General features: G+C 41.3%; 1 pseudogene; it reads left to right on the forward strand.

Moving 5' to 3' along the window:
- The window catches only part of LOC133051029 (immunoglobulin superfamily DCC subclass member 3-like), a 58,236-nt pseudogene that overhangs the window by 12,793 nt on the left and 33,116 nt on the right, over nucleotides 1-12,327 (forward strand).

The raw sequence follows: 12,327 nt of genomic DNA on the forward strand, positions 1-12,327 counted from the left end.
TTACTCAAACTCATGTCCATTGAGTCAGTAATGCCATCCAACCATCTGTTGTCCCCTTCTCCTCCCGCCCTCAATCTTTCCCAGCATTGGGATCTTTTCCAATGAGTCAGTTCTTTGCATCATGTGGCCAAAGTACTGGAGTCTCAGTTTCAACATCAGTCCTTCCAATGAATGTTAAGGACTGATTTCCTTTAGGATGGACTGGTTTGATCTCGCAGTCCAAGGGACTCTCAAGCATCTTCTCCAGCACCATAGTTCTAAAGCATCTATTCTTCCTTTATAATCCAACTCTCACATCCACACACGACATTCTTCCAGTTTTTATGTTGCTTTGTCTGTTTATTGGCTGTGCATGCAGCACTGTAATTGTACTCAGTCACATCGGACAGCCTGCAGTCCCACAGACAGAGCCTGCCAGGCTCCTCTGTCCGTGGAATGCTGCAGGCAAGAATACTGGAGCAAGTTGCCATTTCCTACTCCAGGGGGTCATCCCAAGCCAAGACTGAACCCACATCTCTTGTGTTGGTGGACAGATTCTTTATCGCTGTGCCCACTAGGAAGCCTCCTGCCCCTTGGCATGAAGGATCTTGTTTCCTGAACAAGGGTGGAACTCACGACCTCAGCAGTAGAAGCATGGAGTCTGAACTGCTGAACCATCAGGGACGTCCCCATGGATAATTTTATACAACTTTTTATAAAACAAAGTTTCCCTTGGCCTTTGACTGGAAAGGTCATCTTCATTAGATTTCTTAGGATGGATTAACAAACAATGTTCTATAAATTGTTGCATGTTTAAAATTGTTCTTCTACAACTTGGATGATTTAAATCAGTTTGTCTGGAGATGACATGTATTTTTAATTAAGTTCATTTTTCATTTATCTTTTCTTTCCCTATTTTACTGTCCCTCCTACAGGCATATCACAACATGGCACAATGCAGAACAGCCAGTTTCTCCTTGAAAAATCATTGAACTAATTACCTTTATTTTATTTTTGTTGTACTGAATCATGTCCTGAGGGATGAATCTCTTATGTTGTTACATAAAAGCTTTTCATTATGCAAGAGTTATTATGGATGACTAAGATGAGGGTGAGCATTGTACAGCCTGTCTGTCATTCTGCCTCTTGTATTTCAGTTTTTGTTTATCCTTCTTCCTCTTCATTTCTCTGCATTCTTTTATTTTAAAAATATATATTCCTGGAACTTCCCTGTTGGTCCAGTGGCTAAGAATCCACACTCCCAATTCAGGGACCCCAGGTTCAGTCCTTGTGCAGGGAACTAAAATTCCAGATTCAGCAACTAAAAAAGATTTCGTGTGCTGCAAATAAGACCTGGCACAGCCAAATAAACAAAATGAAAATAGATATACATTCCTTTTGTTTCATCCTTACTGTTTCCTCCAAAACTTTTGGATTTAGAAATTCATCTCACCATGGTTCTTTTTGCTTATTTTAATGCTTAAGAAATATTCCTGTTTGATTAATAATTTGAGTTTTCCTATAAATATTTACCACAGAAATCAAGCAAAGGTACAATGTCTCATTAATCAATCAAAGGATTATTTAATTTAAAAAAATGCACAACATTGTAAATCAACTATACTTCAATAAAAAAATTCTTTAAAATAAGTGTTTAAAAAAAAAAGAAAAAAGGGGTGGTGAAGCCATTCATGTGTTTTCATTTAACACATATATATCCTTCTGAGACCCAACATAGAGCATCTTATACTTTGTTGGCAGCTGTGAAAAAATTTGTTTCCTTTCTTTAGTTGATGCATGTTTATACATCCAGTCACTGAAAATTTTACTGTGATTTCTTAATATGTTCTAGATCCAGGGAATATAGCAGTGAACAAAAAGAAAAGCTAATCTCATAAAGAAAAGCAACACACATCAAGAAGGGAACCAAGTGATGTCAATACTGAAAGCAGAGCATTTGAGAGGCACAAACTATGTATTAGGTTCCCCTGAAAACTCCTATTTTTATAAAAAAAGGAGCAGAGGAAAAAGCTCAAGAGTGAACTAGGGTCCTTCAGTAGGAACATTTGTAAGGAAAGTAGACGCCATGTATTACCACACCTCACGTTGGGTGGGATTCATGAAGAATCATCATATACACTGATTGGATAATAAAAAACATGTAACAACCTCTCTTTTCACACTGTCATATTATCAATTGGTAAATCAGTATACTTTACATGGGCACATTAAATCAATTATATATAACATGCTTTATATAATATGCATTATTTATAACATTATATGTTTATAATGCACATGCATATAGTATGCATATACTATGCATACTATATACTATGCCTATAGCATGCATATATACATACATATGCGTATGTATATAATATATATCAATATGCATTCTTATTTTGAAATAATAACAGCTTTGTAGAAAGTTGCAAATATAATACAGGGACGTGTGCCATACCCTTCATCCATGTTTCCCCAAGTGTTACATCTTGTACAATTAGAGTACAGTATCAAATCCAAGGATCTGACTTTGATGGCTTATATGTTTCATTGTCTTTTTACTACATGCGTAAGTTCATGTAATCACCACCACACTATATCAAGATTCGGAACCATTCCATCACCACAAATGTTTCCTCGTTATCTTTTTCACTAGTTTTTATTAGAGAGCAGTTGATTTATAATGCTGTGTTAGTTTCAGGGGTACAGCAAAGTGAATCACTTATATGTATATCTACTCTTTTCTAGATTCTTTTCCCATTTAGGCCCTTACAGAGTATTGAGTATAGTTCCCTGCGCTATACAGCAAGTCCTTATTAGTTACCCATTTTATATATAGTAGTATGTACATGTCAATCCCAATCTCCTGATTCACCCCAACTCCCTTTCCCCAGTTTGCTAACCATAGCTTGTTCTCTACATCTGTGACCCTCTCATGTTCCCTTTTTATCCTCATATACACACCTCTCCCCCAACATTTTACAACTCTTGGCAATCACTAATCCCTTTGCCAGCTCTATAATTTTTTTAGAGAATGTTATATAAATATACTTAAGTAGTGTGTAACTATTTTGAGATTGACTTTTTTCACTCAACACAATGCCTTTGAGATCCTTTCAAGTTGGTAATTCAATCAATTTTATTTCTAAGTGAAATTCCAGAGTATCACAGGTGTTTAACCATTAATTCATGAGTTGTTTCCGGTTTTGACCACTCCAAATAGGCCTTCTATGAACAGCCATGTGTAGGTTTTTAATGTGGACATAAGATTTCATTTTGCTGAGATAATTGCCCAGTGAGTCTGAGTGAGTGAATGTTGCTCAGTCGTGTCTGATTCTTTGTGACCTCATGGACTATAGCCTGCCAGGCACCTCTGTCCATGGAATTCTCCAGGCCAGAATACTGGAGTGGGTAGCCATTCTCTTCTCCAGGGGAACTTCCCAACCCAGAGATCAAACCAAGGTATCCCACACTGCAGGCAGATTCTTTCCCATCTGAGCCACAAGGGAAGCCCGAATAATTGCTGGGTCACTTGTTAGGTGTAAGTTTAACCTATTTTTTAAGGGACTGTCAAACTATTTTCCAGAATGGTAGTATTATTTCACACTCCCACCAGCAATGCATAAGAGATCCAGTTTCTCTGTAACCTTGCCAGCAATTGATATTTAGTCGCTGTTGCTGATTTTAGTTGTTCTACAAAGTGTGGTGATATTCCACTGTGGCATAAAGTTGCCATTCTCTAGTGGCTAGTGATGTTGAACATCTTTTCTTGTGCTTATTTACCATCTAAAAATTCTCTTCAATAAAATATCCCTTCATGACTTTTCCCATTTCCAGTTGGATTAGGTTTGTAATTTTGATAAAGTTAGATTTTATTTTTTAATTAATAGGTTATGGTTTTGGTGTCATATCAATGAACTCTTCACCAAGTTCTAAACCTCAAATGCATTAAGTTTTTAATTTTGATAAAATCAGATGTCTATTTTTTCATTAATGGACTGTGGTTTTGATGTCATGTCTAGGAACTCTTCAACAAGCCCTGAGTCCAGAATATTTTCTCTAGGTTATCTTATCTCTTAAGTTTTATACTTTTATAGTTTTACACTTAAATCTATCATTCATTCCACACAAATTTTTTGTATAAGTTTTGAAGTTTAAGCTGAGGTATAATTCTTCAGTATGAATATGCGTTGCTCCAGCACAATTTGTTGACGTGTTTTTCACCTTTGTCAAAAATCAGTTGGTTGTAAATGTGTTTCTGAATTCTCTATTCTGCAAAAGAGATCTGTCTGTCTATTCCGAGTCCCATCTTGACTACTGAAGCTATGTAATAAATCTCGAATAACTCTGTTAATCTACTTTACCAGAATATTGGCTATTATAGTTCCTTTGACCTTCCATAGAAATTTTAGAATAAACTGTCCTATATATATATATAAAAAAAAAAAACCAACAAATTTGCTCAGATTTTGATAGGATAAACTTGTATAATAATTTTCAAAGAATTGATATCTTTACTTTGTTGAATCCCTTCAATCCATGGTATGTCTCACCATTTATTTAGGTTCTTTTTTGAGGCTTAATATATTTCATCATTTAGACAGTTTTTTGTTTCCTTCATTAGCATGTCACACTTTTTAGTTTACATGCATGTGTTTTGTTAGATTTAAACCTCTGGGTTTCTTTCCTTTTTTTTTTTCTTTTGAATTGTAAATGGTACTGCATTTTTATTTTTGGATTCCGCAAGTTTATTGCTAGTATATAGAAATGCAATTAATTTTAGGGTGTTGATCTTATATCTTGGGGACTCAGTGGTGGACTCAATTATTAATACTTGAGATATATTTCTTCAAAATACATTCCTGATCACCGGGGTGGGTGCAAGAGGGTGCAAGGGGCCGCGCTCCCCCTGCACCCCCAGCGCTCCTAGGCAAGCATGTGGCCCCAGCCCCCAACCCCTCGGGATCGGCCCAGGCACCCGCCCCGCAGAACACTGTGAGCCTGCGGGAGACCCCAGAGCTGGGCGTCGCCGAGTCCAGCAGACCGCGAGCCCCACTGCGGCTCCGCGCCCCGCGCCCCGGAGCGGCCGGCCCGGCTCCTGCTGCCGCCGCCGCCGCTGCGCTCCGGCCTGCAGCGAGCGAGGGTCGTGGCCACTCTGCTGAGCCGGCGTTTGCTGTGGAGACAAGCGGTGATGTTGCAGTCTCTGGGCAGCCCGTTGTAATGCTGGGCAGCGAGGTGGAGCGGACTCCTCCAGCGCTAATCACCTGGAGAAGAACGGGGTGGAGCTGCTGGACGGTCCCCACTCCCCTGTGCTGGCCCATAGGTCCTTGATGATCCGCCACTTCCTGCGGGATGGAGGAGGCAGCCCTTCGGATGAGGGCGACTATACGTAGGTGGCTCAGAACCGCTTTGGGCTGGTGGTCAGCCGCAAGGCTCGAATCCAGGCTGCAACCATGTCGGACTTCCACGTGTATCCTCAGGCCGCTGGGGGTGAGGAGGGCGGTGTGGCCTGCTTCCCGTGCCAAATCCATGTGCTCCCCAAACCCCTCATCACTTGGGGGAAGAACAAGGTCCCCGATGACACAGCCGAGGAGAGGTACACGCTGCTGCCCAAGAGGGTGCTGCAGATAACCGGCCTTCGATCCAAGGACAGCGGCGTCTTCACCGTGACAGGCTTGGGCTCCGGGGCCTGCAAGGAGCCTGCAATCCTCTGGGGCCTGAGAGCCTCACCCTGACCCTGCACCAGGCTGCAGTGCTTGAGTGTGTTACAGCCCCCGTTGTGTCCTGGAGTCCCCTGCATGAACACCCCTCGGGGTGGAGGGCATCCAGGTGCCAGGTGTGGGGACTTCATCGTCTCAGACATGACCGTCCAGGGCTCAGGCATCTCTATGTCTACGTGGCCAAAAGGCCTGGCACCTGGGTGAGGAGAAGGGCCTGGGGCCGGCTGGTGGTGCAAGCCCCAGCAGAGTTTGTCCAGCACCTCCTGGCTGGCTGGGACAAAGCCATGTTCACCTGCCAAACCCAGGCTGAGCCGCCCCCTCACGTGATGTGGTTGAAGAATGGACAGGTGCTGGGTCCTAGAGGCCATATCATTCTCAGTAGTAACAACAGCAATCTGACCATTTCTGGAGTCGCCTGGAAGATGAGGCCATTTACCAGTGTGTGGCCGAGAACAGTGCCAGGTCCTCTTAAGCCAGCACCACACTGACCCTGCTGTGGGTGGAGGGGCTGCAGGCGGCTTCCTCTTGTGTCTCCTACACACCTGGGTGGCGGGGTTGCAGCTCAGCCTTCACTCCCAACCTGGCCAGCACTCTAGGCGAACCGCGCCCACCCCCCCAACCAAGACTTCAGTGAGGGTCCTGGGCAGCTCCACCCTGTAGCTGCTGCGGGAGCCCTGTCGCCCGCTGGCCTAGCAAGAGGGTGTCTTCAAGGTGTTTTTACCACCCAGCAAGCCAGGCCTCCTTCACAGGCCCCATCCTGCTGCCTGGACCTGTCTTCTCTCAGAGCCTCAGCCAGCTTGACCCCACTGCAGTGTACGCTGTGGAGCTGCTCGCCGCAGCCAGCATGGGGATGGCAATGCCAAGCCTGCTTTGTGTCTTTGAGGGGAGCCTCTGAAAGGGCATCCCTGGGCCCACTATGTGACTGTCGGGAAGGGGAGGCCCCCAACTGGGCATCCACCATGGGCACTGTCATGGGCATCCACATCGAGGTCACCTGCTTCACCTTTTGTGTCCTCTTCCTCTTATTTGGCCAAAGGGCCAGGGTCCTCTTGTGTAACGATGTGGAAAACCACCTCTTGCCCACTTAGGGCCCTTGGAGCCAGAGGGACCCTGGTGTCCTGGCAGTGAATGGAGTGGGACAGGGAGAGAGGGGCCAGCTGGGCCGAGGCGGGAAATGTATGGACACGAAGGAACTGGAACAGCTATTCCCCCAAGGCCCTGCCCCTGTGTGAGGAGACCCAGCTCTCCACGCTGCCGCTTCAGGGGTTCAGCCTCCTGGAGGAGATGACATGGGGGGCCCAGGCCCCTGCTGCCCTAGGACGTGGGCCCTGGCCGCCTGGGTGGATCACTGGCTGCCCCCCCAGCTCCCTCCGGACAGTAGCCAGTGTCTGGCAGGCTCTGGAGGAAGCAACCCCCCATTCTCAGGTCAAAGGCAAGGTTTCTCCTTTCATGGCGGAACTCACACAGGGGCTTCCCTGCGTTTCTGTCCTGACAGACCCTCTGATTGTCAAGACCTACAGGAGCCTCAGCAAGAAACCCCTCCCAGGACCCAGAGTGGTTCCTGCAGGAGCCCCCGCCGTGGACCAAGGCTCCCCTTCACCTCTGCTTGTACTCCTATGACTTGGAACTGAACTAATGTTTTCCTTTTAAAAAAAAGAACAAAGATAAGATCCAAAAAAAAAAAGAAAAAGACCAGAGAGAGAGGAAGGTGAGTCAGACAAAAATATGCCCCTGCTGTGGCTGGGTGCCTGACACTATCACCCTCCATGACCTTGTTTTCTCAGGATGGAATTTTGCTGGTTTGGTTTTCAGCGCCTATCTCAGCCAGAATGAGTGTCCTCCGGGGAGCAGGGCCGTGGCCTCAGCCCCCTGCTCCACAGAACCCCGAATGCACTCCTGCCTCAAGCCCCCTAGGGGCACACCTTCTCTTCCTACACTGTAGTACAGAGTTTAAAAAAAGCATGTCCCAATTTCCAGGTGTAAAAGAAAGTGTCTACCTTGAGGTTCGCTGGCTCTCGGTTGGCCTGTGTTGTATCACTGGACCTTCCTTCCTGGCTCCTCCCCAAGGGTGGGCCTCTTGGAGCCTGCAGAAATAAAAATTTCCTTTATGCTATCAACTTAGTCTGACTCCTGCAGCTCAATTCCTGAACAGAGCAGGGAGCTTATTAAGACACTCCAAGATCTTTGGTGAGGAGAGTGCTGGTTCCTGACTATGCCTTCTCTGACATTACCCTGGCCAGGAGTTTGGGACACCTTGTGAGATTTTGGTTTCCGCTCAGTTTTTGCTGATGGAATTGAGAGTGGGGTCCTTCCTCTTTTTTTTTATGTGCTATTTTACTGGACTAGAGTGGTTATTTCCAAAACTTTTTGCCCTGCATGTCTACCCTTTCTTGGCCTTTTAACAGAGAAAGCAGGCTTTTCTTGATTATTTTTTATTTATTTTTCTTAATCTGTGTCCTATGACATTTCTGGGTGACTGGCTTCACAGTCTGGTACATACAAGACAAAGAGAAAGCTGAGAGAACTTGCTACCTTATATCATCCCTCTGTTACCATATTCCTAGACAGGCTATCTACTTTTCTTCACCATTCAGCATCTTTCTATGTTTGTTTTATATATAATAAACAGGATTTTCAGTTGCATTCATCAGGAGAAATAGGACAAATATGTCTAATGCAGCTCACCGGAAGTCTGTAATATATTTTTAATCAAACTGTTTATAGAAAGAGAGACCCACAAAACATTCTCTTGGAGCCCTGAACGACCGAGGGGGTGGCCCTGTACAGAACTATGCAACATTGCTGTTACCTAGCAGCCAGATGGGATAGTAAAAAGCATATTTTTAGCAAAGCATAATGTCACCCCAATTAGAACTGGGGCTGTCTTAGTAAGCACAAAGAGAAAATGGGTATTTAATAGGTAGCCTGCTGTGTCTGCTACAAACTCCTATAGTTTAACAACTTACTTTAAAATAGTGAGTGCTATAGGAGGCCCAATGTGCTTTAGGTTTAAATTACATATCTATATATATATGCATTATATATATATTACATATATATACATACACATATAAAGGAGATCAGTCCTGGGTGTTCGTTGGAAGGACTGTTGCTGAAGCTGAAACTCCAATACTTTGGCCACCTGATGCGAAGAGTTGACTCGTTGGAAAGGACCCTGATGCTGGGAGGGATTGGGGGCAGGAGGAGAAGGTGGCCACAGAGGATGAGATGGCTGGATGGCATCACCAACTCGATGGGCATGAGTTTGAGCAAACTCCGGGAGTTTGTGACGGACAGGGAGGCCTGGTGTGCTGCGATTCATGGGGTCGCAAAGAGTCGGACACGACTGAGCGACTGAACTGAACTGATATGTATATGTATACACATATGTGCATACATATACAAAATTTATATATACATATTTTTAAAATATATGGATATTTGTGAGAAAATACACATACTTAAAATAGGTTCATGCCATGCTGCCATGCGGGGGAAGCCACACTAAAATATTGGAAAAGTCCAAGAGACCCAATATGTGTCTTAGAGCAGCAAAGATGAAGTGATGGCCTCGATCCAGAGTCCAGGTGACCTAGATGGAGAGATGCATGGTTACCTGAGCAAAGTTTACTGAAGTAAAGTCCTTGGATTTTGGAGCCTCAGAAATCCCTACTTCACTCAGGTATAGAATAGTCATAAAGGAAGATGAGAATGTCATTCTGAGCTTAGCAAACTATAGGAAAAATGAAAGGAATGGTAGAAATGTTGGAAAACTGTAAGGCATTTGATAAATAGTTTAGTTTGTATGCAGGTCAATGAATATTTCTGACACCCTAAGGAAGTTCTGGTAATTCACCAAGAATTTTGGAAGGATGATAATAATAAATAAAAAATTTAATTAGCTGATGGCTTTTAGAAGGAACTCTTTAATTAAATGATATTATTAATTAGGTGCTTAAAATATAAGCCTTTATTGAATGACTACTCTATATACATTTTATTAATACATCAAAATACTTTCCAATATTATGCTTTCCCTAACTATGTTATTAAAATTCTAAATAGACATAATATAAAGTAACGGAAAATATTTTGAAAACTTTAAGTTGAAAAGCAAATCTCCATTTTGTTACTGTACCCCAGTTCTTCAGTATCTGTCCTCCAGGATAAATACTGTTTGTGGTTTTTCTCTATGTGTCATTACAATAATAATCATATGTGTACATGAGTGTATTTCATTTTACTCAAATGGCAGCATAATCAGCATACAATCATTTGTATCTCTGCATCTTCATAATAATATACCTTAGAGATTTTTCTTACCCCAACATTGATGAGATCTCATTTTTTAAACATTTTACATAATCTTTTTTCATATTGTTGGAAAACCTCATGTAGATAGTGTGAGATAACATACATAAGAAAATGGACTTTCACTTCCATCTCCACATTCAGTTGCATTTGTTATATTAAAGCTTCTACAATTATTGTGTTGTAATTCAATAACTTGATTATAATGTGGTTACATAGCTTTTCACTAGTATGTTTTTCTACTTACTTCTTCAGACTTGGTATGTGTTTTCATTATGATTCATTTCCCCAGTATCTGATATAATACTGGAATATAATAATGACATCAACAGTCATTTACTGAGCAACAAGCACTAGAAGCATGGTGAAGTACTCTGTAAATGCTTGCTTATATAACCTGCCAAATAAATTTAACAAAGAGTAAAGTTATTATTCCATTTTTAGAGATGATGAAAACAAGGTTTATAGAGGTCAAACCACTCTTTTATGGATAAGCATTTATGCTCTTTGTACATCTTTGCTTTGAAAGTTTAAATCCTAAACTCTGACCTCTGTAATTTACTGTATGTATTTTTTGCATCATTAAAAAAACAAATTAATAACATATTTAAGAGCCAGAATTGGTTTATGTCAAATCATGAGAACTCCATTTAAGCATGTCCTTTTGTTTCTCATTGATATTCTTTAGTAAAGATAATTTTTTTAAAATAACTAAGTATGTGGTACACATCATAGCAGTAAAATTTACTCAGAAAGGTCAAGGAGAAACTTTTTCTATAGATTCACATGATATCCAGTTTATCTGGTTCCTAGCAATTCACACACAAAAACGTTTTTTTCCTCACACAGCACATTTCAATTTAAATACTATGTTTTTCATTAAATTTACGTAAAGCTTGTGTATCTTGTTTACTGCATAAATCCAAAGTCTTATATGAAATCAATCTGTCATGTGCTCTATTTTACTTCTCACATGAGTAGGTTTTAATTTTATCATAACTCTTTTTATCATCCTGGGAAACATAAATGGAATTATGTTTCTTTCAGCCAAGTATACCCTGTGTCTTCTGCTAAGCAACTGGATAAGAAGCAAAAAATCAACTACCTGAGGACCCTTACAAGTAATTTATAGATAAAAGTAAAAAATACGAGAACCAAGCTGCATGTGGGTGGGATTCTCAGCTTTTTGTTTCTTTAGCAGCTTTACTTTGAAGGAACTCTCTAGTCATGAGGCTGTGTAGCAGTCAGCATGCTGTCAGCTAAATCTCCAATTGAAATCCCATCTTTCTAGCCGCAGGAATAAAGAAAAGGAGACCACATGTTCCAAAGAGGCCCCGGGGTATCCATATTTTATTTTTATCTTTCCTCTTGTGCCATTTCCAATAGTGAAACTCAACTAGGGAGTTGCATGACTTGAGTGGTGAGGGCTTGGGTAAATATATAGCTATTATTTTAGTAATATTTATGTGTATATTTTTTCAAATATGCACATGAGCATGTGTGTTTAAGTCTCTTTACTCATGCCCAGCTCTTTGCAACCCTTTGGACAGTGGCCCACAAGTCTCCTCTGTCCATGGGATTCTATAGGCAAGAATACTGGAGTGGATTGGCATACTCTCATCTAGGTGATCTTCCTGGCCCAAGGATTGAACCCGAGTCTTCTGCGGCTCCTGCACTGCAAGCAGATTCTTTATCACTGAGCCACTGCAGAAGTCTCTAAATATACACATAAATATTTAGTTTTCAAAATATTATATCTATGTATAATAAAACCTACTGTCAATGTGGTGATTTTTATTTTTTATTTGTAAATATACACATAAGTATTAAAAATAAAAGTTACCACACTGACAGTAGGTTTAAATGTATATAGGTATATTTGACAACTACAAAATAAAGGAGAGTGATAACAGTAAGGAGTCTTACATGTTTTTAAGAACCTGAATTTCATGTGAAGTACTAAAATGTTAAGCAAATTAAGTTGCAAAGGCTATGCATATGTATGTTGTAATCGCTAAAGCAAAGAATGAAGCAGTAATACAAAGAAATATCACCAGAAACTTAGTATGTAAATTAAAAATGAAATGCTAAAACTTATTTATATAATGAAAAACAATAAAGTGGGAATAAATGGGCAAAAAACAGAAAGAAAAAAGAGAAAATGAGTAATCAAATGTTAGATCTAAAGAAACTGATATAAATAACTGCATAGAAAGTAAATGATCTAAACAGAGATCTAAAGACAGATTTTACCTGATTGTGTAAAGAATAAAAAAGACTCAACTATAAGCTGTATAAAAGAAACTCAGCT

This window comes from Dama dama, chromosome 33 (genome assembly GCF_033118175.1).
Source record: "Dama dama isolate Ldn47 chromosome 33, ASM3311817v1, whole genome shotgun sequence".
NCBI lineage: Eukaryota > Metazoa > Chordata > Mammalia > Artiodactyla > Cervidae > Dama > Dama dama.